Consider the following 27256-nt stretch of genomic DNA (forward strand, 5'->3'; position numbering starts at 1 on the left):
AAATTTCGAAAAAAATTATATTACTTATCCTGTTCTTCAGAATTTTTAAGAATGGATTCTAGAGTTTCATGAAGCATGTTGAAGCTTGGCTGGCTGTAAAGCCATGTCTAAATTCTTTTGGACTGAGGCTTCAAAACCATCTTCATAGAGGCAAACTAATTTGAATATTAGCTGTATGCTAAAGCTTGGCTGGCCATTGGCCATGTCTAGTGTTTTGGACTGGAGCTTTCATTGAAAGCTTGGCTAGCTATTAAGCCATGTCTAATTCCTGGACGGGAGCTTTAGACTAACATTGCGAAGATTCCTGGAATCCTTATTAAAAATTTTGAATTTCTTATTTTCTTTTTCTTATATATTTTTCGAAAAAAATCAAATAAAATTAGAAAATCATAAAAATAAAAAATATTTTGTGTTTTTTGTTTGAGTCTTGTGTTAAGTCATAAGTTTGGTGTCAATTGCATGTTCATCTTTTTCTTGCATAAAATTTTCGAAAAATTAATGCATTCATGGTGTTCTTCATGATCTTCAAGTTGTTCTTGATGAATCCTCTTGTTTGATCTTCATATTTTCTTGTTTTGTGTTGTATGGTGTTTTTAATATGCATTCTTGCATTCATAGAGTCTAAACATGAAAATTTTCTAAGTTTGGTGTCCTGCATGTTTTCTTTACATTGAAAATTTTTCAAAAATATGTTCTTGATGTTCATCATGATCTTCAAAGTGTTATTGGTGTTCATCTTGACATTCATAGTGTTCTTGCATGCATCATGTGTTTTGATCCAAAATTTTCATGCATTGAGTATTTTCAGTGTTTTTCTTTCTCATCATAAAAAAAATCAAAAAAAAAAAACAAAAATAAAAAAATATCTTATCTTTTTAAAATCTTTTTCAAAAATCATATCTTTTCCATTTTTTTTCATATTTGAAAATTTCAAAAATCTTTTTCAAAATATTTTCAAAATCTTTTTCTTATCTTTACATCATATTTTCGAAAATTACATCAAAAATTAATGTTTTGATTCAAAATTTTCAAGTTTGTTACTTTCTTGTTAAGAAAGATTCAAATTTTAAGTTCTAGAATCATATCTTGTGATTTCTTGTGAGTCAAGTCATTAATTGTGATTTTAAAATTCAAATCTTTTTCAAAACAAATTTCAATCATATCTTTTTAAAACCATATCTTTTAAAATCATATCTTTTTAAAAATATCTTTTCAAATCTTATCTTTCCAAAATCATATCTTTTTTAATCATATCTTTTCATATCATATCTTTTTCAAACTTTAATTTCAAAAATCTTTTCTAACTTCTTATCTTTTCAAAATTAATTTTCAAATCTTTTTCAACTAACTAATTGATTTATTTGTTTGTTTTATCTTTTATCTTTTTCAAAACCACCTAACTACTTTTCCCTCTTCAATTTTCAAAAATATCTCACCTCTTTTTCAAAATTCTTTTTAATTAACTAATTGTTTCAAATTTTAATTTTAATTTTATTTCTTCCTTTAATTTTCGAAATTACTAACCCATTTTTCAAAATTATTTTCGAATTTCTCTCCCCCTCATCTCTTTCTATTTATTTTATTTATTTACTAACACTTTTCTTCATCCTAAAATTCGAACCCCCCTCTCTCTGAGTTCGAATTTTCTTCTTCTCCTTCTTATTCTTCTTCTTTTCTACTCACATAAAGGAACCTCTATATCTGGACAAAGAGAATCCCTATTATTATTTTCTGTTCCCTTCTTTTTCATATGAGCAGGAGCAAGGACAAGAACATTCTTATTGAAGCAGATCCTGAACCTGAAAGGACTCTGAAAATAAGTCAAGAGAAACTAAATATCAACAATTCAGAGAAACTTCAAAAAAAAAAAGAAAAAAAAAAGAGAAAAGGGAAGACAATAAGCTTCCACCTCCGAGTCATGGGAGATGGAAAGACTTATCTAAAGGGTTTATAGCTTAGTGGTAGAATATTTGACTGCAAATCAAGAGATCCCTGAGATACCTAAGGGGATAAATTATCCTCCACACAACTATTGGGAGCAAATAAAGATAAGAGCACTAAAATCACTAGGGATCAAGCAACAGAGGCAAGTAAGAGACATAAAGGAGCCCAAAAAGCATCAATGGTCCTTCAAGAAGGCACCGCCCTCACTAAGGTGGACTCATTCCTTGTTCTTAAATTTTTTCTCTGCTTTTCGTTTTTTTTTATATGTTATATGTTTATCTATGTTTATGTCTTTATTACATGATTATTATTATTTAGTAACTATGTCTTAAGGCTATGAATAATTCTATGAATCCTTCACCTCTCTTAAATGAAAATTGTTTTTAATTCAAAAGAACAAGAAGTACATGAATTTCAAATTTATCCTTGAATTTAGTTTAATTATATTGATGTGGTGACAATACTTTTTGTTTTCTGAATGAATGCTTGAACAGTGCATAAATTTTGATCTTGTTGTTTATGAATGTTAAAATTGTTGGCTCTTGAAAGAAAAATGTTATTGACAATCTGAAAAATCATAAATTTGATTCTTGAAGCAAGAAAAAGCAGTGAATGGCGAAAAAAAAATAAAAAAATAATTGGCGAAAAAAATAGAAAGAAAGAAAGAAAAAGCAAGCAGAAAAAGCCAATAGCCTTTAAAACCAAAAGGCAAGGGTAAAAAGGATCCAAGGCTTTGAGCATCAATGGATAGGAGGGCCCAAGGAAATAAAATCCAGGCCTAAGCGGCTAAATCAAGCTGTCCCTAACCATGTGCTTGTGGCATGCAGGTCCAAGTGAAAAACTTGAGACTGAGTGGTTAAAGTCGTGATCCAAAGCAAAAAGAGTGTGCTTAAGAGCTCTGGACACCTCTAACTGGGGACTTTAGCAAAGCTAAGTCACAATCTGAAAAGGTTCACCCAGTTATGTGTCTGTGGCATTTATGTATCTGGTGGTAATATTGGAAAACAAAGTGCTTAGGGCCACGGCCAAGACTCATAAAAGTAGCTGTGTTCAAGAATCAACATACTTAACTAGGAGAATCAATAACACTATCTGAAATTCTAAGTTCCTAGAGATGCCAATCATTCTAAACTTCAAAGGAAAAAGTGAGATGCCAAAACTGTTCAGAAGCAAAAAGCAACAAGTCCCGCTCATCTAATCAGAATTAATATTCATTGATATTTTGGAATTTATAGTATATTCTCTTCTTTTTATCCTATTTGATTTTCAGTTGCTTGGGGACAAACAACAATTTAAGTTTCGTGTTGTGATGAGCGGATAATTTATACGCTTTTTGGCATTATTTTTAGGTAGTTTTTAGTATGATCTAGTTACTTTTAGGGATGTTTTCATTAGTTTTTATGTTAAATTCACATTTCTGGACTTTACTAGGAGTTTGTGTGTTTTTCTATGATTTCAGGTAAATTCTGGATGAAATTGAGGGACCTGAGCAAAACTCTGAAAGCAAGGCTAACAAAGGACTGCTGATGCTGTTGGATTCTGACCTCCCTCCACTCGAAATGGATTTTCTAAAGCTACAGAACTCCAAATGCCGCGTTCTTAACGGCGTTGAAAAGTAGACATCCAGAGCTTTCCAGCAATATATAATAGTTCATACTTTATTCGGGAATTGACGACGTAAACTGGCGCTCAACGCCAGTTCCATGTTGCTGTCTGGAGTCAAACGCCAGAAACACGTCACGACCCAGAGTTGAACGCCCAAAACACGTTACAACTTGGCGTTCAACTCCAAAAAAAGCCTCAGCTCGTGGATAGATCAAGCTCAGCCCAAACATACACCAAGTGGGCCCTGGAAGTGGATTTATGCATCAATTACTTACTTCTGTAAACCCTAGTAGCTAGTTTATTATAAATAGGACTTTTTACTAGTGTATTAGTCATCTTTTGGCCATTCGGTCTTTTGATCATTCAGGGGGCTGGCCATTCGGCCATGCCTGAACATTCATCACTTATGTATTTTCAACGGTGGAGTTTCTACACACCATAGATTAAGGGTGTGGAGCTCTGCTATACCTCAAGTTTTAATGCAATTACTACTATTTTCTATTCAATTCTCTTTATTCCTATTCTAAGATATTCGTTGCAATTCAACATGATGAATGTGATGATCCGTGACACTCATCATCATTCGCACCTATGAACGCGTGTGACTGACAACCACTTCCGTTCTACTTTAGACCGGGCGCATATCTCTTGGATTCCTTAATCAGAATCTTCATGGTATAAGCTAGAATTGATGGCGGCATTCATGAGAATCCGGAAAGTCTAAACCTTGTCTGTGGTATTCCAAGTAGGATTCTGGGATTGAATGACTATGACGAGCTTCAAACTCCTGAAGGCTGGGCGTTAGTGATAGACGCAAAAGAATCAAGGGATTCTATTCCAACCTGATTGAGAACCGACAGATGATTAGCCGTGCTGTGACAGAGCATTTGGACCTTTTTCACTGAGAGGATGGGGTGTAGCCATTGACAATGGTGATGCCCTACATACAGCTTGCCATGGAAAGGAGTAAGAAGAAATTGGATGAATGTAATAAGAAAGTAGAGATTCAAGAGGAGCACAGCATCTCCATACGCCTATCTGAAATTCCCACTATTGATTCACATAAGTATTTCTATCCTATTTTATTTTCTGTTTATTATTAATTTTCGAACTTATCATAAACCAATTTAATCCGCCTAACTGAGATTTACAAGGTGACCATAGCTTGCTTCATACCAACAATCTCCGTGGGATCGACCCTTACTCACGTAAGGTATTACTTGGACGACCCAGTGCACTTGCTGGTTAGTTGTGCGAAGTTGTGAACCATGGCATTGACACCAAGTTTTTGGCGCCATTGCCAGGGAAAGAAAAAGCAATGAATTTTACAAAATGCAATAACATATGAATCACAATTTTGTGCACCAGCTACCATTGAATGAATAATACATTATTGAAGTAAACAGTAAGAAAAGTTAATCCGGAAAGAATACGCATCTCCGAAGCCTTAACTAAATCATTATCATTGCTACCTTTACATCAATCTGGTATTTCATTCTTTATAACTTTCGTCTATGCTTTCAAACAAACAATCATCATTTCTAATCGCCTGACTAAGATTTACAAGATAGCCATTGCTTGCTCAATCCGACAATCCGTGTGGGATTCGACCCTCACTCACCTGAGGTATTACTTCGACGACCTGGTGCACTTGCTGGTCCAGTTGTGCGGATTTCAATTTCGCGCACCAAGTTTTTGGCGCCGTTGTCAGAGATTGTTTGAGTTTTACAAACTACCGGCTATTTTGTTGCTTAGATTAGGTATTCTTTAAGGTTTAATTGCTCTTTTGTTTTCTTTTTCAAAAAATTTTTCAAAACCCTTTTTCTTTTCTTTAGTAATTTGTATCTTTCATTTGAGTCTTGTGTCAATTTTTAAGTTTGGTGTCCCTTTTGTTTTCCTTAATTTTCGAAATTGTTCTTGGTTTTTCTTCTTGGTATTCGAATTGTTCTTGTTAATTTCTTTGTTTGAACTTAAAAATTTTTAAGTTTGGTGTCTTTTTAGTTGTTTTTCCTTTAATTTTCAAAAATTAGTGTCATTTGATCTTAAATTTTTAAGTTTGGTGTCTCTTAGTTGTTTTTCTTTTTTCTTTAAAATTCAAAAATTCAAAAAAAAGTATATATATTTCTTTTATCTTTATTTAAAATTTTCTAAAATTTTTCACTATCTTTTCTTATCTTGATTTAAAAATTTTAAGTTTTGTGTTTTCTTGTTAGTGAAGTTTAAATCTTAAATTTCAAATCTCATCATTTCAAATCTTTTTCAAATCTTTAACATATTTTTTTAATTTTAATATTTCTTATCTTATCTTCCTTTAAAATTTTAAATTTTAAATGTTAATCATTTCAAATCCTTATCTTGTCTTTCTTTTTAAATTTTAAAAACTTACTTATCTTATCTTCTTTTTAAATTTAAAACTTTTAAATTTCAATTCTTTACTTTCTTTTAAATTTTAATCTTTGTTTGACTTTTTCTTTCTTTTATTTTCGAAAACTACTTTTAAAATCACATTTAATTTTCAATTCTTTTTAGTTAATTAGTTGTTTTAACTTTTAATTTCTTTGTTATTTTCAAAAATTAATTAAATAAATAAAATAAAACAAAAATAATTTTAATTTTAATTTTCTTTTTCTTCCAAAAATTCGAATTCGCCTACTCTCCTCACAATTGAATTCCATCTCTCCCTCTACCTTCATTCTTCTTATCTTCACCTCACTGGAAGTGCTCTATACTCTGACATAGAGACATCTACCTTCTCATTTCCTTGTTTCTTGACTGTGTGTAAAGGAACATGAAGAGTTTATTATGGACCCAAATGAGAATAAACAGTTCAGAAGAACCTTGGGGTCCTATACGGCCCCCACTCTTGACTTCTATGGAAGAAGTATCAGTATACCCCCTATTAGAGCAAGCAATTTTGAGCTAAACCCTCAATTGATTACTCTGGTGCAGTAAAGTTGTCATTATCATGGACTTCCACAAGAAGAACCCATAGAGTTCATTGTAAATTTCTTGCAAATAGCTGACACAGTACGCACCGAGGGAGTGGACCAGGATCTCTACAGATTGCTACTCTTTTCTTTTGCTGTAAAGGATCAAGCAAAGCGGTGGTTGGACAACCAACCCAAATCTAGCTTGAAAATATGGAGTCAGCTAGTAAACAAGTTTTTAAATCAATACTTTCCTCCAAAGAAGCTCACCTAGCTAAGACTGGACATCCAAGGCTTCCAACAAGAGGATAATGAATTTCTTCATGATGCTTGGGAAAGGTACAGAAGGCTGCTATGGAAATGCCCCACTGAAATATTTTCAGAATGGGTGCAACTAGACATCTTTTATTATGGGCTCACAGACGTGGCTACAATATCTCTAGACCAATCTGCTGGTGGTTCTATACACATGAGAAAGACGATTGAGGAAGCTCATGAACTCATTGAGACAGTTGCCAGCAACCAGCATCTGTACTCATCTGATGAGACATCAACAAAAGGAGAGGTTAAGGCAGTAGCTACTGAATCTAACCTTCCAGAACAAATTGGCACATTAACTCAGTAGCTACGCTCCCTTGCACAACAGTTGTTGGAATTGCAAGAGGCTTTGCAAGAAACTCGAGCTTCTAACAGGAATATTGAGACACAACTGAGTCAAGCTAGACAGCAATTATCTGAATAGATAAAAGAAGAGTGTCAAGCTATCCAACTTAGGAGTAGAAAGACCCTGAACACTCATCCTTAGAACAACAAAATACAAAGGGAAGAGAAGCTGATGGAAGATGAACACGCTGCAGCACAGGGAACCTCTGAGGGCATTGAACGCCCAGGGAGGAGTACCATTGGTGTTCAAGGCCCAGAAGGGGGTACTTCTAGCGTTAAATGCCAGGAAGAGGGCAGTAAGGGCGTTGAACATCCAAGCAGGGGTGATTAGACACATACAAGTGCTAAGAACACCCCTCCTAAGCAAGCCAGTGACCTTTCTTCAAGCACTGTGGGCACTAGCCTATATCAACTAAGGCTGATGAGTTCAAGACCAAGATGCCATTTCTCCAGAAGCTCCATCAAGTAGAAAAGGATAAACAGTTTGCTCGCTTTGCAGACTATCTCAAAACACTAGAGATCAAGATCCCTTTTGCAGAAGCTCTTGAATAGATACCTTCTTATGCGAAGTTTATGAAGGACATATTTAAGTCATAAGAAGGATGGGAGAGAGGTAGAGACAGTCTTCCTCATTGAAGAATGCAGTGCAGTAATCTAGAAGAGCTTACCAGAGAAGCTTCGGGATCCTAGGAGCTTTATTATACCATGTACCCTAGGGGATGCCTGCACAAGGACATCCCTATGTGATCTTGGAGCAAGCATTAACCTGATGTCTGCATCATTAATAAAGAAGCTCTATTTAATTCAGGAAGTCAAGCCAACCCGCATATGCCTTCAGCTTGTTGATGGCTCTGTCAAGTTCCCATCAGGTGTGGTTGAAGACATGATTGTTAGGGTTGGACCCTTTACTTTCCCCACAGATTTTGTGGTGCTTGAGATGGAAGAGCACAAGAGTGCATCCCTCATTTTAGGGAGACCCTTCCTGGCTACAGGAAGGACCCTCACTGACATGAAAAAAGGGGAAGTAACCCTGAGAGTCAATGATGATGAATTCGTGCTAAATGCTGTTAAGGCCATGCAGCATCCAGGCACCCCAAAGGAATGCATGAGCATTGATATCATTGACTCCCTGGTGGAAGATGTGAATGTAGTTGAGAGACTCAAAAAAGATATGGATGACATCTTATATGATGCCAAGACTGACCTAGAGGCATTAGAGGAAATAAAGGAGACTTTAAAAGCTCCTAAGGAAGAAGCTGGGCCTCCCAAACTTGAGCTCAAGCCATTACCATCATCCTTGAAATATGCATTTCTAGGAGATGAGAACACTTACCCTGTGATTATAAGCTCTGCTCTAGAGCCACAGGAAGAGGAAGCACTTAAGGGTATTAGTCCGACTCAGTGCATTAGTCCGACCCGGTGCATGCACAAGATCCGGCTGGAATATGATGCCATACCAGTGGTGCAACTACAAAGACGACTGAATCCAGCTATGAAGGAAGTGGTGCAAAATGAAGTCACAAAACTATGGGAGGCTGGGATTATCTATCCTTTTTCAGACAGCCCCAAGGTGAGCCCTATGATGGGGAAAAAATGTCGGTAAAGATTTTCACAAAAATAAGCGCGTTGCAAGTATAGTTCTAACCGACAATTCAACCTCAATCAAATTTAATATGTTTGTCACTTAAGCAAACCAAATAAAATTGACGAAAGTATTAAACCTTGAGTCATCTCTCAAGGAATTGCAGGGAAGTTGTTCATACCCTGGGTCGAGCTATCCGAGATGTTTAGCGACAAGGCGACCGACCTCTTCAGGTCAGGACAAATATGATCTCTTCTCAAAGAGCTTGGCCAAATCACAGGAGAGCCCAAAAAAGGGGCCCAAATGCAGGACCACCCCAGCCCAAGCCTACAGAGAGAAAGGCGGTTCTCTTGAAGATAAGATGACCTCACTTGAAGATAAGATAAAGATAAGATAAGATAACTAACTTATCTTATCTAAGAAGGTCACTCTACTCTATTATAAATACACTGGAGCACCCAGGTATAACTCATACTCTGATTCTACGAAAAACCTGTTTAATACCCTTGCTAACTTAAGCATCGGAGTCCCTTGCAGGTACCACCACCCTCCGGCGACAAAGGATAAGCAGCATTGGCAGTCCAACATGCCGGACACGTCATCTCCGACCAGCACAGAAGACCTCGACCAAGATCGACCTACGGTTTTAGGTAACCCTCGGAACATTGGCACCGTTTCCGGGGAACCTAGAAGTCATCCCATCACCATGGCGGACGACCATGACAATGACCACAATTCAGATCTGGAGGATAGAACGCCGCACAAAAATGCGGACACTACACCAAAGGATACCCCTCAACTTAACAACAAAAAGAATTCTCCAAATGCGAGAGCCATGGAGGCACTTCAAGACCGTTTAAAACAACTTGAAGAAGAAGTCCTACGTCAATGAGAGGCCGAGAAAGACTTACAAAAGGAAATAAAGCGACGCTGGGAATTGGAGGACAAACTCCTAAATCTCGAAGCCGATCTCAAGACCAAAGCTAACCGATCCCCTCAGGAGAATAGCTCCCGCAAGGACCAAGATCCATTCACCAAGGAGATCATGAAAACCAAAATCCCAAAAGACTTTAAACTTTCGGATATGACTTCGTACGATGGCACTACAGATCCCGGCCATCATCTCAACAAATTCAGAAGTAGAATGCTCTAACCCCATCATACATGTCTTTAATCTAGACCAAGGGAGCTCCGCCGACATCTTGTTCAAAATTGCCTTTAACAAGCTCGGCCTGGAAGAAAAAGAACTTAGAGCATATCCAAATAGCTTGTTCGGACTAGGAGACACCCTGGTTCAACCGCTTGGATACATCTCGCTACACACAACCTTCCGAAAAGGAAACCAGTGAAGAACACTCAAGATAGATTACATCGTGGTCGACGTAAGTTCAGTCTACAACGCCTTAATAGGTCGAACAATATTGAATCAGCTCGGCGCAATAGTCTCGACTTCACATCTATGCATAAAATTCCCAACTGCAGAAGGGATAGCTTCAATAAAAGCAGACCAGAAGACGGCGCGCCGCTGTTACTAGGAAAGCCTAAACCTCAGAGGCAGAGGAGAAGAATTCCACACAATCAAACTCGGTGGAGTGCAGAGGCGGGAAGAACTCTACCCACAACCTGAAGGTGAAGTAGAGAAAATCCAGATTGGGGACACCCCGGACCGAACAACCAATATCGGTACAAACCTAAAAAGAGACATAAAAGAATCACTCATACAGTTCTTGCGAGATAATGTCAACCTCTTTGCATGGAAGGCTGCAGACATGCCAGGTATAGACCCCAAGTTAATGTGCCACAAGCTATCAGTTTACCCAGGATCTCGGCCAATACAACAGAGGCGTAGAAAGCTCGAACCAAAATGATCCAAAGCTGTGGAAGAGCAGGTACAAGCTCTACTGGTGGCAGGATTCATAAGAGAAGTCAAATACCCACTATGGCTAGCTAACGTCGTCTTGGTGAAAAAATCAAACCGGAAGTGGCGAATGTGCACCGACTACACCGATCTCAACAAGGCCTGCCCAAAAGATCCTTATCCACTCCCAAGTATCGACGCTTTAGTAGATGCCTCCTCCAGATATAAATACCTCTCATTTATGGACGCATACTTGGGATACAATCAAATCCCAATGTATCCACCCGACCAAGAAAAAACTTCCTTCTTAACCCCAAAGGCAAACTACTGCTACATTCTCATGCCTTTCGGTCTTAAAAATGCGGGAGCTACTTATCAGAGATTAATGAATTAGGTCTTCACGGATCACATCGGAAAAATCATGGAAGTCATTGTGGACAACATGTTAATAAAGACACAAAGTGAAGCGACGTTATTGTCCGACCTGACCCAAGTATTCAACACTATAAGAAGGCACGGCATGCAACTCAATCCGGAAAATTGCACCTTCGCAGTGGAAGCTGGCAAATTCTTAGGGTTTACGCTCACACAAAGAGGAATCGAGGTAAATCCAGATAAATGCCGGGCCATACTCGACATGAAGAGTCCGACTTGTGTCAAAGAGGTACAACGACTCAACGGGAGGTTGGCAGCCTTATCCAGATTTCTAGCCGGATCGGCAATAAAATCTCTTCTCTTTTACGCCACTCTAAGGAAGGGAAAGGAGTTTGAATGGACAACAGAGTGCGAGCAAGCCTTCCAAGATTTCAAAAGATTCCTGGGACAACCACCTATCCTAACTTGACCGCAGAAAGGAGAACCACTCATATTATACCTCGCGGTAGGAAGTCGGGCAGTAGCCTCAGCACTAGTTCGGGAAGACGACAGTGGGCAACAACCCATATACTTCATCAGTAAAGCATTACAAGGATCCGTGCTGAACTACCAAAAAATAGAAAAATTTGCCTACGCTCGCATACTAACATCTCGATGACTTCATCCATACTTCCAAGCTCACACCATTAGGATTCGGACCAACCAGCCCATAAAAGGGATTTTACAGAAAATAGACCAGGCAGGTAGAATCTTGCAATGGGCAGTCGAGTTGTCTGAATTTGATTTTCAATATGAAGCTCGGACAGCCATCAAATCACAATACCTGGCCGACTTCATTGCAGAATTTACAGACACACCGAAAATTCCCACAGAATGGAACCTATACGTGGACGGTTCCTCAAATAAAACTGGAAGTGGCGCGGTGTGATAATTGAAAGCGACCAAGGATCCCAAATCGAACTCTCCCTCAAATTCGGGTTCCCTGCCTCGAACAACCAAATGGAATATGAGACACTACTAGCTGGTTTGAAGCTGGCTAGGGATGTTGGAGCTCAAAAGCTTATTATCTTCAGCGACTCATAAGTAGTCACTTCACAAATAGCAGGAAGCTACCAAGCCAAAGATCCCACCATGAAAAAGTACTTGGACAAAACCAGGGAATAGCTCGAACAACTCAGAGAATACGAGATCCGTCACATACCCCAAGAACAGAATGCCTGAGCTGACGCACTCTCAAAACTAGCCAGCACCAAACCAGGGGACAACAATAGAAGCCTCATCCAAGAAATTCTGCAGAATCCATCAATCTCGGAAGAAGAAAAAGTCCTAGCCATAACAGGTCAGGATCAAGGATGGATGACTCCCATAATTAATTACCTCAAAACAGAAGCACTCCCCACAGAGGAAAAGGAGGCAAAGAGGTTGAAACGGGAGGCACAATACTAAACTATCATAAACAATACTCTATACAAAAGAGGGATTTCAATACCATTGTTAAAATGTGTGCCGACTTCCAACACAAAGGAAGTTCTGGAAGAAGTACACAGTGGCATTTTTGGTAATCACCTCAGAGCGCAAGCACTTACCAAAAAGGTACTTCGGGCAGGATTTTATTGGCCAACTCTACAAAAGGAAGCCACAGAGTTCATGAAGACATGTCCACCATGTCAGAAACATGCCAACTTTCACATTGTCCCGCCAGAAGAACTCATTAGCGTGACCTCACCTTGGCCATTCGCAAAATGGGGACAAGTTAAATTCCTCATAGTAGGGGTAGACTATTTCACAAAGTGGATCGAGACAGAACCCCTAGCTAATGCCACTGCTCAAAGAAGTCGAAAATTTCTATATAGGAACATTGTCACAAGGTTTGGGGTTCCATACTCCATTACCACAGACAATGGTACCCAATTCACAGATGCAGGCTTCAGAAAGTCGGTGGCTGACTTGAACATAGAACAACAATTCACTTCCGTAAAACATCCCTAAGCCAATGGACAAGCCGAAGCTGCCAACAAAGTCATATTGGCTAGGCTGAAACGGAGATTACAGGACACAAAGGGAGCCTGGGCTGAGGAGCTCCCACAAGTCCTATGGGCATATCGAATAACGCCACATTCCACTACAAAGGAATCACCTTCCGATTAGCGTACGAAATAGAGGCAATGATCCCAGTAGAGATTGAAGAAGGGTCGCCTAGAGTGATCCACTATAGTGAAGAAGCCAACTCCCAACTTCAAAGAGAAGAACTCGACCTACTTCCAGAAGTCCAAGAAAGAGCTCAGATTAGGGAAGAAGCGTTAAAATGTCGAATAGCTTCGAGATACAATCAAAAGGTAGTACAGCGAGTTTTTGCTGAGAACGACCTCATCCTAATCCGAAATAATATCGGAACAACTCGTCCTGGAGAAGGAAAGCTGGCAGCAAACTGGAAAGGACCCTACCGAGTCACAGAAGTACTTGGAAAGGGCTATTACAGACTATCCGAACTCGATGGGCGAGAGCTTCCTAGGTCATGGCACGCTTGCAACCTAAGAAGGTACTATAGTTAGGGATGATAAAGGATCTTAGGATAAGGCGCACTCTTTTTCTCGAAAAGGTTTTTTAATGAGGCGCCAAGCCAAGACCTACAAATTACCCGACTAATAGGGATAAAACTCCCGCATGTATATATTTGCATTTTCTTTTGAATAAAATCTGTTTAGATCTTCTACAAATTCTCAAGCCGCATTAATCTGAAACATTCATCGTCCGATTATAAAGCTACAGATCGGTAGAAAGTGAAAATCAAATTCACTGCACGATCACGATAAAGACCAACAGAGATGAAAACCAAATTCATTAAAAGGTCGACCAAACGAGGATTAAACCCAATTTCTACAAAACCGGCAAAGATGAAAACAGAATAATGCAAGAAGTTATCGAAAGTGATCCATAGAAAGGATCTGACGAGGTCCTAATAAAATGGATTGCTAAAAAATAACTTAAAGACTAGCCGGTGTTAAAAGGTCAGACCAGTAGCAATAACCAAAGTTATAAGTAACTCCCTGGAAAGAGGTCTGGCCAGCCCTATAAAAGAGGATTACTATAACTTAGAAAGGCCCAACATGACGAAGTCGGCCCAAAACATAAAAGTTATAAAAGTAATCCCTGAAAGAGACCTGAACAAGGTCCAAGAAAGAGGATTACCAAAATAACTTAGAAGGGCCCGACATGATGAAGTCGGCCCAAAATATAAAAGTTATAAAAGTAATTCCTGAAAGAGACCTGAACAAGGTCCAAGAAAGAGGATTACAAAAATAACTTAGAACGGCCCGACATGATGAAGTCGGCCCAAAACATAAAAGTTATAAAAATAATCCCTGAAAGAGACCTAAACAAGGTCCAAGAAAGAGGATTACAAAAATAACTTAGAAGGGCCCGACATGATGAAGTCGGCCCAAAACATAAAAGTTATAAAGTAATCCCTGAAAGAAACCTGACAAAGGTCCAAGAAAGAGGATTACAAAAATAACTTAGAAGGGCCCGACATGATAAAGTCGGCCCGAAACACAAAAGTTATAAAAAGTAAATCTCTAAAAGAGACCTGACAAAGGTCCAAGAAAGAGGATTAATAAAAATAACTTAGAAGGGACCGGCATGATGAAGTCGGCCTTCCACAAACAAGTTATAAAAAGTAAATCCCTGAAAGAGACCTGACAAAGGTCCAAAAAAGAGGATTACTAAAAATAAACTTGTGACCGAACTAAGGAAGCCAACATACAAGTTGGACCCAAACATCTGCAACCTCAAGCCACAAGTATACAAAGGTAATCCAAAGAGGTCGGACAATAAGGTACCAGACAAATGCAGACCAACATGTCGTAAAATAGCACAAGTCATAAGAAGAACAAAACTCAAGAGGCCACCAAAGTCAGCCCCAAGAGCCTGAAAACTACTTTGTTTTTCAAAATAAAGTTGCTAAACAAGCAACTAGAAAAGTGGCAAAAAGTCAGAAACACCATCTACAAATATAAAAAGTTTAAAAGCCCACAAGCTGGACTGTCTAAAAAGGGAAAAGTCTAGCTCCGGCGCAAGAACTCAAACTTGCTCCTTTAGATTCTCATAAGCAGCATTAACACTGCCTACAAGGTGACCTTGAAGTTCGGTATAATCGGCCTAAATGGATTCCAAGCTGTTCCTTAGATCCATCATCTCTCTATAGGTGGTAACATAGTTATCCTTATGTTTTAATGCTGTGTCCTCAGCTAATTGCACAGCGGCCGCCAGACCAATAGACCGAGCCTTTTTCCCTTCCAACTCCTTCTCCAGCTTGGTCACTTTCACCTCAAACTCCTCTTTCAAACCCTTAATTCGGTCAAACTCTGACTTTGTCTCCTCCATAAAGGCCTTTGTAGCATGGATAGGAAGATCTTGAGCGGTTCAGTATAAAGCTGCTCCCATGTGTGCCAGTTTAATGCCACTCTAAGTGATAAAATCCAAATGATGAAGAATGGATACATTATCAGTAGGCATGACACCATAAGGAGCAATCTGTTGATCAACAAACCCAACAACATCAAAGTCAGGAGCATCCAGATTAAAAGGCTTGACAGTTCGGGGTCTTTTTGGAGGAGGAGCACTAGTAGGAAAAGAGGTAGCAGCAGAAGTTTGTGAAGGATCAACCAAACAAACCCCAAGGAGTAGGGATCATCCTCCTTAGTCCAGGAGAGCTCGAAACCAAAGGCTTTGACGAAACGTGAGAAGACCCCTCCCTGACCGGCTTGGCCGAGACGTTTTGAGCTACAGTAGCCTTCCTTGCCCTTTTAAAGGCCTTCATGGATTCGTTATTTTTAATCATCTCTGCAAACAAACATCACAGCAGGAAAATAAGTTATGAATCAGAAAAGATCTTATAAGTGATAAACTCGACAAAACAAGCAAAACCAAAAGAAGAATTGACCACTACCCAGCTCAGCTCGGAGGAAAGAGGGGTTTGCTAAGAATTTCTTTGTGTCGAGATGGGGAGGCTGCTCCCAGTTTCCTTCCAGCACAGTCACAAAAGCTTGCTCAGCCTCATCTAACATCTCCCACGTATCTTTAGATACCATTACATTCTTTTGCCATTCCAAGAGAAAGGTGGGCTTATCATCTTCATCTAGAAAAAAGGGCCGAGCTCCTTCAACAGCTCGGACCCTAAAAAAGTAATTCTTGAAATTGCGAAAAGATTCATCAAACATGGAGAAAACCTTTTTCCCCTGGGAAGCTCGGAAAGTCGATAGAGTTCATTAATATCTGAGCTCATTAGTTTTCCCCCATCGATTTGAATAATGGGTCTCAATTCGGGGGGAAGAACTGGTAAGAGACATAAAACCATCCATTCCGGATTTATATTTGTTCGGATAAAATGTTTAGCTAATTCTATACATCGAGCCAAAAAATTTTTTCTTCTTCCAACTTTTCGAGCCTCCCATTCATTTTCATTGCCCGTGGATCCCCCTTCTCCTAATTCTTTCCACTCTACTAATGAAGAATTTATAAGAATTTTCAAATCCAGATCGCCTAGTTGTTCCCAAGTAGCTTTCTTCTTAACCACCCCAGGCTTTGTCAAAACGAAAAGATAAAAGAAGAGGGATTGTGAAGCAGGGATACCAAGCTCACGACACAGCAACTGAAAGATTTTTATAAAACCCCAGGAATTCGGGTGAAGTTGGGATGGAGCTACATTACAGGACCATAATAGGTTGGTCTCAAAAGGGGTAAAAGGAAGAGTAATATTCATTTGACTGAAAAAGAAGTCCCATGCATAGAAAAAGAGGTGCTCTCCAGCAATTCGGGTAGAAAAACAGACCCTTTCCTCAGAAGTTGGAGATACGAGCTCATAGTTCTTCTCATCACTACCATTACCACAAATCCTATGAAATTGCCTAAGTTGCTGACAAAACTCTGAGTCAACCAATGAAACAAACAAAAGAACCAAAGAATCCACCCAATCAGCCATGCCCTCAAGGACTTGGGAAGATGTCTCAACAATATTTTTGCAAGAACATTGATAAACCACTATTTTATGGTTTACAATGTGTTTAATTGTGTGGTTTTATCATGGTCTTTACCCACTTATTCATATAATTAGCATGCATTTATATTTCCTCCCTAAAATTATTACATGATTGAAAACATGCTTCTTTGGTCTTAATTTAGCTAATCTTAATCCTCTCTTATTACCATTCGATGCCTGGATCTGTGTGTTAAGTGTTTCAGGCTTCATAGGGCAGGAATGGCTTAGAGAATAAAGAGGAAGTGTGCAAAGATGGAAGGAATACAAGGAATTGAGGAGATGACCAGCAAAAAGTCACACGGTCGCATGGCTCACGTGACCGCGCGAAATGGAAGAAATCAGAGTGACGCGATCGTGTGCCTGACGCGACCGCGCGGATTGGAAGCTGCACGAACAACGCGAAAGCGTGGACGACGCGCACGCGTGGTACGAGAAATGCTAAATGACGCGAACGCGTCGACGATGCGGACGCGTGACGTGCGCGATCTGTAGAATTACAAAAGTCGCTGTCAGAGATTCTGGGCCGCATTTCAACCCAGTTTTCGGCCCAGAAACACAGATTAAAGTCAGGGAACATGCAGAGACTCAAGAGGTCTTTCATAATTCATAATTTTAGGATTAGATGTAGTTTTTAGAGAGAGAGGTTCTCTCCTCTCTCTTAGGATTAAGATTAGGATTAGGAATTCATCTTCTTCAATCACAGGTTCAATATTCCTTTTATTTTCTCAATTTAGTTTATGAACTCTTTATGTTTGGATTGATTTTATATTTAATATAATTTGAGGTATTTTCAGATCTATGATTTGTTTCTTTTATTTATAATATAAATAATTTGGATTTTTCCCTTTTGGCTTTGGTTGAGTAATTGGTGACGCTTGAGCTGTCAAATAAAGCAGTGGTTGAAATTGGGAGTTGCTAATTAATTTGAGTTCCAATAACTCTAGCCTTTCCAAAGGAAAGGCTAGAACTTTAGGTATCAAATTAATTAGTCCACTTGACCTTCCTTTTTTTAGTAAAGGTTAACTAAGTGGGATTAAAATCCAATTCTCATCACAATTCATAAGGATAGGACTTCCAGTTCTTGTACCTTGCCAAAGGTTTATTTTACAGTTATTATTATTTTATTTTACTTGTCATTCAACTAACTTTTTACCTTAATCCAAAACCCCAAAACACACTTTTTCATAACCAATAATAAGAACATACCTCGCTGCAATTCCTTAAGAAGACGACCCGAGGTTTAAATACTCGGTTATCAATTTTAAAGGGGTTTGTTACTTGTGACAACCAAAACTTTTGTAAGAAAGGTTGATTGCTTGGTTTAGTAACTATACTTACAACGAGAATTTACTTTAACTTCTAAACCATCAATCTTCAGTTCTTCAAACATATGAGGTCAACTAGTCCTACAACAAGAAAAGAAGATTGGATTACTCAAAAATATCTCGGACAAAAGCAAAACAACTTAGACAATATAATCTAGCGCAGTGCAGGCAACAAAAGGAAACCCCAGGACCCACACCAAAAGGATCCAGGGGCATCCTTTGGAGGCAGCTAACAAAACAAGGACTCAGGAAAACCTACAAGACTAACATCCCAACAAAGCTCTCAGCAAAGACAAAGAAAAGCCCTCTCTCAAAAAGTGACATCCCGAGAAGAAAAGAAAGTCATTACCCTAGAAAGCTACAAATCAAATAAAGTCATCAAAATAACAACCTTCCAAATACACAGACTTTTATCAAGAAGAAGTCATCAAAGACGACACCTTTTCAGAGAAACAAACCCCTCCTGGTGCACGAAATTGTGATCATCAATGGCGCCATCAACATGGTATGCTCAATTGCAATCTCAACTCTTTATCACAACTTCGCACAACTAACCAGCAAGTGCACTGGGTCATCCAAGTAATAAACCTTACGCGAGTAAGGGTCGATCCTACGGAGATTGTTGGTATGAAGCAAGCTATGGTCATCTTGTAAATCTCAGTCAGGCGGATTCAAATGGTTATGGAGGATTGATAATTAAAAGATAAATTAAACATAAAATAAAGATAGAGATACTTATGTAATTCATTGGTGAGAATTTCAGATAAGCGTATGGAGATGCTTTGTCCCTTCCATCTCTCTGCTTTCCTACTATCTTCATCCAATCCTTCTTACTCCTTTCCATGGCAAGCTGTATGTTGGGCATCACCATTGTCAATGGCTACAGTCCCGTCCTCTCAGTGAAAATGTTCAACGCGCTCTGTCACAGCACGGCTATTCATCTGTCGGTTCTCGATCATGTCGGAATAGAATCCAGTGATTCTTTTGCGTCTGTCACTAACACCCCACAATCGTGAGTTTGAAGCTCGTCACAGTCATTCAATCCCTAATCCTACTCAGAATACCACAAACAAGGTTTAGACCTTCCGGATTCTCAAGAATGGCCGCCAATGGATTCTAGCTTATACCTCGAAGATTCTGATTAAGGAATCCAAGAGATAAACATTCAAGCCTTGTTTGCATGTAGAATGGAGGTAGTTGTCAGGCACGCGTTCATAAGTGAGAATGATGATGAGCGTCACATAATCATCACATTCATCATGTTCTTGGGTGCGAATAAATATCTTAGAACAAGAATAAGCTGACTTGAATGGAAAATAGTAGTAATTGCATTAATACTCGAGGTACAGCAGAGCTCCACACCTTAATCTGTGGTGTGTAGAAACTCCACCGTTGAAAATACATAAGTGATAATGGTGATCATTGGCTTCGGCCCCCAGAGAGGGAACCAGAAGAACCAAGATGAAAATACAATAGCAAAAGGTCTTATTTATAGAAAACTAGTAGCTTAGGGTTTACAGAAATGAGTAAATGACATAAAAATCCATTTCTGGGCCCACTTGGTGTGTGCTTGGGCTGAGCATTGAAGCTTCCATGTGTAAAGACTTTTCTTGGAGTTAAACGCCAACTTTTGTGCCAGTTTGGGCGTTTAACTCCCACTTCTGTGCCAGTTCCGGCGTTAAACGCCGGGAATTCTTGAGCTGATTTGAAACGCCTATTTGGGCCATCAAATCTTGGACAAAGTATAGACTATTATATATTGCTGGAAAGCCCTGGATGTCTACTTTCTAACGCAATTGAGAGCGCGCCAATTAGGCTTCTGTAGCTCCATAAAATTCACTTCGAGTGCAGGGAGGTCAGAATCCAACAGTATCTGCAGTCCTTTTTCAGCCTCTGAATCAAATTTTTGCTCAGGTCCCTCAATTTCAGCCAAAAAATACCTGAAATTACAGAAAAACACACAAACTCATAGTAAAGTCCAGAAAAAGTGAATTTTAAATAAAAACTAATAAAAATATAATAAAAACTAACTAAAACTTACTAAAAACATACTAAAAGCAATGCCAAAAAGCGTATAAATTATCCGCTCATCACAACACCAAACTTAAGTTGTTGCTTATCCCCAAGCAACTGAAAATCAAATAGGATAAAAAGAAGAGAATATACTATGGACTCCAAAATATCAATGAAACTTAGCTCCAATTAGATGAGCAGGACTTGTAGCTTTTTGCCTCTGAACAGTTTTGGCATCTCACTTTTATCCTTTGAAGTTCAGAATGATTGGCTTCTATAGGAACTCAGAATCCAGATAGTGTTATTGATTCTCCTAGTTAAGTATGTTGATTCTTGAACACAGTTACTTTATGAGTCTTGGCCGTGGCCCAAAGCACTCTATTTTCCGGTATTACCACCGGATACATACATGCCACATACACATAACTGGGTGAACCTTTTCAGATTGTGACTCAGCTTTGCTAGAGTCCCCAATTAGAGGTGTCCAGGGTTCTTAAGCACACTCTTTTTGCCTTGGATCATGACTTTAACCGCTCAGTCTCAAGTTTTCACTTGACACCTTCACGCCACAAGCACATGGTTAGGGACAGCTTGGTTTAGCCGCTTAGGCTAGGATATTATTCCTGTAGGCCCTCCTATCCACTGATGCTCAAAGCCTTGGATCCTTTTTATTACCCTTGCCTTTTGGTTTAAAGGGCTATTGGCTTTTTCTGCTTGCTTTTTCTTTCTCTTTTTTTTTTGAATTCATTTTTTTTCTTACTTCAAGAATCACTTTTATGATTTTTCAGATCCTCAATAACATTTCTCCTTTTCTATCATTCTTTCTAGAGCCAAAAATTTTAGCATTCATGAAAAACAAATTCAAAAGACATATGCACTATTCAAGCATACATTCAGAAAACAAAAAGTATTGTCATCACATCAAATAATTAAACCAGTTTCAAGGATGAATTCAAAATCATGTACTTCTTGTTCTTTTGTAATTAAAACATTTTTCATTTAACAAAGGTGATGGATTTATAGGGCATTCATAGCTTTAAGGCATAGACACTAAGACACTAATGATCATGTAAGAAGACACAAACATAGATAAACATAAGCATAAAAATTCGAAAAACAGAAAAATAAAGAACAAGGAGATTAAAGAACGGGTCCACCTTAGTGATGGCGACTTGTTCTTCCTCTTGAAGATCTTATGGAGTGCTTGAGCTCCTCAATGTCTCTTCCTTGCCTTTGTTGCTCCTCTCTCATGATTCTTTGATCTTCTTTAATTTCATGGAGGAGGATGGAATGTTCTTGGTGCTCCACCCTTAGTTGTCCCATGTTGGAACTCAATTCTCCTAGGGAGGTGTTGATTTGCTCCCAATAGTTTTGTGGAGGAAAGTGCATCCCTTGAGGCATCTCAGGGATTTCATGATGAGGAATTTCCTCATGTCCATGAGTGGGATCTCTTGTTTGCTCCATCTTCTTCTTAGTGATGGGCTTGTCCTTATCAATGAGGATGTCTCCCTCTATGTTAATTCCAACTAAATTACAGAGGTGACAAATGAGATGAGGGAAGGCTAACCTTGCCAAGGTAGAAGACTTGTCTGCTACCTTATAAAGTTCTTGGGATATAACCTCATGAACTTCTACTTCCTCTCCAATCACGATGCTATGAATCATGATAGCCCGATCTATAGTAGCTTCGGACCGGTTGCTAGTGGGAATGATTGAGCGTTGGATAAACTCCAACCATTCCCTAGCCACGGGCTTGAGGTCATGCCTTCTCAGTTGAACCGGCTTCCCTTTTGAATCTCTCTTCTATTGAGCGCCCTCTTCACAAATGTCTATGAGGACTTGGTCCAACCTTTGATCAAATTTGACCCTTCTAGTGTAGGGGTGTTCATCTCCTTGCATCATGGGCAAGTTGAATGCCAACCTTACATTTTCCGGACTAAAATCTAAGCATTTCCCCAGAACCATTGTAAGCCAATTCTTTGGGTCCAGGTTCACACTTTGATCATGGTTCTTGGTGATCTATGCATTGGCATAGAACTCTTGAACCATTAAGATTCCGACTTGTTGAATGGGGTTTGTAAGAACTTCCCAACCTCTTCTTCGGATCTCATGTTGGATCTCCAGATATTCACTCTTTTTGAGTTTGAAAGGGACCTCGGGGATCACCTTCTTCATGGCCACAACTTCATAGAAGTGGTCTTGATGCACCCTTGAGATGAATCTCTCCATCTCCCATGACTCGGAGGTGGAAGCTTTTGCCTTCTCTTTCCTCTTTCTAGAGGTTTCTCCGGCCTTAGGTGCCATAAATAGTTATGGAAAAACAAAAAGCAACGCTTTTACCACACCAAACTTAGAAGGTTTGCTCGTCCTCGAGCAAAAGAAGAAAGAAGAGAGTAGAAGAAGAATAAATAGAGGAGATGGAGGGGGGCTTTGTGTTTCGGCCAAGGGGGAGAAGTAGTGTTTAGGTTGTGTGAAAATGAGGGGGTGAAGATGGGTTTATATAGGGGTGAGAGGGGGGTATGGTTCGGCCATTATGGGTGGGTTTGGGAGGGAAAGTGGTTTGAATTTGAATGGTGAGGTAGGTGGGGTTTTAGGAAGGATGTATGTGAGTGGTGAAGAGAATGGTAGGATTTGATAGGTGAGGGGTTTTTGGGGAAGAGGTATTGAGGTGATTAGTGAATGGGTGAAGAAGAGAGAGGGTGGTGGGATAGGTGGGGATCTTGTGGGGTCCACAGATCCTGAAGTGTCAAGGATAGCTCATCCCTGCACCAAGTGGCATGTAAAACGCCCTTTCTGCCAATCTTGGTGTTAAACTCCGGGCTGCTGCCCTTTTCTGGCGTTAAACGCCAGTCTGGTGCCCCTTTCTGGCGTTAAACGCCAGTCTGGCGCCCCTTTCTGGTGTTAAACGCCCAGAATGGTGCTAGACTAGGCGTTAAACGCCCATTTTTCTGTCTTCACTGGCGTTTAAATGCCAGCAAGTTTTCCTCCAGGGTGTGCTGTTTTTCTTTCTATTTTTCATTCTTCACTGGCGTTTAAATCGTTTTCTCAATTCATTTCACTTTGAAATCAAGTTTCGACTCTTTTTAGCCTTGGCTTTTAGAAATCTCATTTCTCAAATCATCTCAGGCTCATAAGCCAAATTTACTCAAAGTGAGTTTCCTTTTTAAAACAGAGCCACTCTCGGCATTCTCTTTCCAAACTTCCAAACCATGGCAAGTTAAGGATTATTTCAAAGCATCAAAATCACCCATCCAACAATGGGATTTTATATCAAAAGTTTCTCGGCAGAGTCCCAAGTCTTTAGGGAAGGTCAACCTATATCAATTCCTTAAAATTCATTGAAACTCTTAAAATCATAGATTTCTCGGTTCAAGTAAATAAAACTGAATTTACTATAAAACCGGTCATACAAAATCACAAGTTCCAACCCGGTCCAAAAATCAACTCATTTGAAACGGAACCGGTTCATTTGAATCAAACCACTTTTAGGTTTCTTTTTAGAACCCATTTTTCTAACTCTTCCAAAATGCCTCAACCTTGATTAATCAATCAAAAGTATACATTCCTTTAAAATCACTAAAAGCTCATTTTTATATTGAAATCAATATTAGGGCGTCATTCTTTCCTTCAGTGATTCAAACTGTATAAATAGTTCATTTCTAAATCAGCCGAACTCAACGCATAAAGTTCAGTAAATAAATTAAGCTTGAAAACATAAATATTCTCTTAATAAATCAAATAATACAATTTCTCAAATCCAACCATTTTTAAATAACTTTATAAACAAGTGTAGGAGTTTTGTAGAAATTTCGGCAGCACCTCCCCTAAAACTTGGACTTTTGCCATCCGGTTCGGGTCCCAACTAAACCATTTCTCATTCCTTTTCAACAGCTCAAAACCAGAAATCAATTTAAAGCAAGCTAAATCCAACAATCGCCTCAGTGGCGTATCTCAAGGAAATCATTTAAAACTCAACTCAATATCAACCGTTTTAACTCATTCCCAAAGCCTTAAAGAAACAGCTCAGTAATAAATCATTTGTCCAAACCAAGTCAATTAAAGTAAACCATACTGAATTCAAAAGTGCATTCGGCTTTTCAAATCATCAAAATAATTAACTCAAATCAAATCAATCCTCAACGGATTAAACTCAGATTCAAATCTTTAAGAATCAACTTCAAACATTACATTTCACAAGCCGCACAACAATTCAGCCAAACCAACATCCATAATCATTCGAGTCAATCAAATAATACATAAGGCAGATACAATCACTAAATACACAATATCTCACATCAGTATCCATATGTAATAATTCCAATACATAAAACATAGTTTTTGGAAAGCGCCCCTACCTCAAAACGAAAATTCCATAACCCAAACGTCTCACAGAGTCCTTTTCGCCTCATCCCGAAATCACCGGCAACCAAAACCTCAGCTCCAAGCCACTTTTGTAGCAACCCCAGCAACTCTAATCGCGACATATAACAATTGAGATTAACTCTCATAATATTGAATGCCACAACACCTCAACGTATACAGGACAGTGACTAAAGGGGTTACCGGAACGTAAACACTTACCGCAAATAGGAAGAAGTGACTGAACCATATAGCAGCAATCCCGGTGGTGGTTCCGGCAACAGCCTCACTTTTCCAGTGGCCCCAACTCACAGCAACTCCAAACACAGAAGGATGAATACTAAAAGTGAAACAACCACTTTTATGGCAACTCCAAATCGATGGAAACAACCCTGGCGGACAGGAAGGCACCAAGAACAACCATTTAACAAAGAGCAGAACAAAGCAGAACAATGCAGGAGCAGCAGCAGTTGCGGGTTCTTACCAGGCAAGACGGTGCCAACCCTAGCCTCTCTCTTTTCGCGACGAGCTCCAGCCCGTTCCGTCAGTGGTGGCAGCGTCTCCAGAAGCCTCAGCAGGGCACGGTAGAGGTAGCAATACAGCGACAAAACCCAGCCTCAACCCCTTCTCACTCGTCGAGCACGCTTTCTGTTCTTCATGGTGCTCAACGGCGGCGACATGAGCTCCGGCGGCAGTGGACTGCAACGAGGTCGACAGTGGCGAGACAAGGCACGATGGCGGCGGCTCTAACGGCGGTGACAGCAGCGCCGTCCTCCACCCCCGCGCGGGTGCCCTCTGTTCGTGGATCTCCGAGAACAGCGAAGACGGTGCGGCCACACGGAACGGCGACGGGGACTTCTCCTCCTCGCGACGATGACGGGTCGAGACGGGCGGATCTGTGGCGACGGGTCGAGACGGGCGGATCTGTGGCGACGGGTCAGACCCGCGCCTCCTCTTCCCGCGGCTAAGCTCCCTCACTCCCGTTCTTCCTTCGGTGCGCCATGGCGGCGGCGGCTGGCAACTCGGCGGCGACGGCGATGCCCACCGTTGCTAGCCGTGCCTCTCTTCCTCCCCTGCCTCCCTCTGCTTTTCCCCCATTTCTTTCTAGCCCTTTCTTTCTTTTGCTTTCATTTTGTTTGCAGTTGCTGCTGCTGTTAGGGTGCTGGTGTGGTTGAAAGGGAACCGGGTAGGGTTTTCAGAGTTAGGGCTTCTCTTTCAAAAATTAGGGTTAGGGGCATTTTAGTAATTTTAGATAAAATTGGAAATAATATAGTTTTTGAAACCCAAATTAAATCCATCACTATTTGTACATAAAAAATACTATTTGCTCATCAATTTCACAAATTATTTTCAATAAAATGCCCAAATCCAAAAATTAGAAATAATATACTTAATTTCTTCATTTTCCAAAATAGCAGTAATAATATTTAAAATATTACTCATTTAATCAAAATCATGAAAAATCCATATTATTTCATAACTATCAACCTTATACTTTAAATATAGAAAATAATCCAATAATTATAAAATTGGATAATAATTACAACTTATCTCAATCCAATAAATCAAACTTGCCTTAATTATCTATAATAAATAATCTCTGAAATTAAGGCTATAAATAATTATATGATTTGAGACTTAATCATAAAAAGACTTTTCAAAGATTCTGGGTCTTACATTCTACCCATCTTATAAAAATTTTCGCCCTCGAAAATTGATACAAAATGAAAGAAATTCCATAACAGTTCACCCTTGAACACATTTAAGGAAGAAGCAAAAATATCTCAAAATATAATCATATATACGATTTTCAAATACTTCGATTGTCATAAGCATAAGGATGTAAAGGTAGGAGTGTGATTGCAAAGCAAACGTTTCAATGTAGGCTCAATGCAAAAGATAACATGGGTCAATCATGTGATAGAAGGGCAAGGCATCAAAGGCTATCAAACAGGATGGAGTTAAAACGACGTGCTTAACCTCAAAGTTTCAACTTTCCAACTCCATCAAGCACTTTACAAACCCCAAATTCAATCACAAGCCTGGCAACCACAAACCCGTCCGCAAGGAACAAAACGCCCACAATTCATACGTTGCACACCTACCGCTTCAACTTCCGTATACACATCATGTCTTAAAGAACTACGTATCGCGTTACTATGTCTACAAGTCGCACGTGATATCAAAACAATTCTTTAGTCTACTCAGAAGGATACAAGATTTAGAAAGGAGAGTCAAATGTCAAGGATAGTACTCATAGATCTGAGGGAATATATCCAATCCCAAACAACAAGGATGATCAAGCAAATGAAGTTTGCTAGAAATAAATCAACTGACAACCTCAAAGATGACCCTTGGATCAAAGAAATTCAATAAGACCAATAAGCAGAAAAATCAGTGCATTAGTTTGAAACAATTTCAAGCTGAGCCGAAGAAGCATGAGGTTTGCAGAAGAAAAATTTTTTTTTTCAAACCCAAGATGAAGCTCACAGAACTCAAGAGCATAATTACTGTACTTTCGAATACATTGTTCTTAAAAGAATCGGAAACTTATAAAAATATCACTTC

The sequence above is a fragment of the Arachis stenosperma genome, chromosome 1, assembly GCF_014773155.1.
Source record: "Arachis stenosperma cultivar V10309 chromosome 1, arast.V10309.gnm1.PFL2, whole genome shotgun sequence".
NCBI classification, from domain to species: domain Eukaryota; kingdom Viridiplantae; phylum Streptophyta; class Magnoliopsida; order Fabales; family Fabaceae; genus Arachis; species Arachis stenosperma.